The sequence below is a fragment of the Phodopus roborovskii genome, unplaced genomic scaffold (assembly GCF_943737965.1).
Source record: "Phodopus roborovskii unplaced genomic scaffold, PHOROB, whole genome shotgun sequence".
Lineage (NCBI taxonomy): Eukaryota > Metazoa > Chordata > Mammalia > Rodentia > Cricetidae > Phodopus > Phodopus roborovskii.
This window is the reverse complement of record NW_026126459.1, coordinates 24,362,694-24,364,243: the sequence shown is the minus strand read 5'-3', so window position 1 is coordinate 24,364,243 and position 1,550 is coordinate 24,362,694.

Here is a 1,550-nt window from a genome sequence, read left to right as displayed (position 1 = left end):
TCCTTTACCTCCCCTACCCCCATTGTCCTCCCACAAGTGAGTCTTACAATTTTACAAGGCTCACCCCATTCCTCACAATCTCTTTGACCCTGCCTCATATGACCCTTCTCCAGAAAGCCTCCCCTCTCTGGCCCAACGTGGAGGGGACAGAACCAGGAGATCCTGGGATGAGAAGTTATGTTGGAGAGATGGGGCAGATGTCCAGCTCTGTGGGGACCTCAGACAGAATCTCATCTGAAGAACTATATCTTTTCTGGCCACGCGTGACACCTTCAGTGGAACCCACTTTCCTCCCTGGAATTTCTGGGGCCCACTTCTAGCCTGGGGCAAAGCAGAAGGCTGGTAGGAGGGGGAGGGAGGCAGGGCAGGGAATACCAACCACACAATATTGCAGTCCCCGCTCCTTTCCCACACACCCACCCCCTCCGCCAAACACGATCCCAAGGTTAATTTTTAGCAACACAGCTCACACATTAGTCACTCCCTGTCACCCACCTACACGGCAGGAGGCTGGTGCCGTCATCCATCAGCTGAGAGGTGGGATCTGGCCCCACCCTGGACAACTCTTCCCATCTCCTGGGTGTATATGATAGGAGCCCTTTCAGCCTGGACGAGGGGCACTGACATCACTCCTGAGTGGGGTTGGGAAGCTACTCAGGGAGGAGGAAGCCAGGGAGGTCCAGGAACCCCATACACCCAGCAAGGGATGACCTGTGCCAGGCAGCTGGTCTCCTGGCAGCCGTGGCCTCTGGGCACAAAGGTGTGAGAGGGCTCCTCCTCTAGACTCGAGCCCTAGGGATGCTCAACAGCCTCATTGCAAGCAGCTGTTCAAACACGAGCTTGGAAAAGCTATTTTCCTCTTCAAATGTCCTCCCTTTCCAAACCAGGAAATCCACAGTGGCAAGATGCAGGTGCCACCACGGCAGCCACTGCCCAGCCCCAAAGGGACATCATTGTAAGAGCCCAAGGTTCCAACTGTAGGTGAAGCAGAGGAGGGGCCATCTGTTCCCACCCCAGGGCTGACAGATGGAGCAGCAGGGTTTCCCCTTATCCAGCTGTGGTCCCAGAAGGCGCAGCACTTGTGGGTGGGGCCTTGGATGAGGCCCCTCAGGGGCAGCTTTAATATCTGCTCACAAGTTGGTTTTCATCTTCATTATTTATTGTCATGATGGGGACTGAACCCAGGACCTCACACATGCAGTCTCTGGCACTGAGCCACACTCCAGCCCTGAGGTACAACTTGAAATAAGGCTTTGTACCTCCTCCAACCATGGCAAGAGACAGACAAAAGAATATCAATACAAGAAGTCAGTATGATTACCAAGCTAGAGACATTCTATTAAGAAAACAAACGGCTTGAGATAAAGAATAATAAGAACACAGATTGATACCAGTAGGCCCAGAAAAATCTTTGAGGGGGTGTTGTGAAGTTGGAACCCCAGACAAGGAATCAACCCAGAAAAGTATAGGGAGAGGGAACAGTATAGGTAGAGAGGCCAGAGGCCAGAGGCAGAGATGGGAATAAGAGCAGATTGTTTGGTTTAAATGCC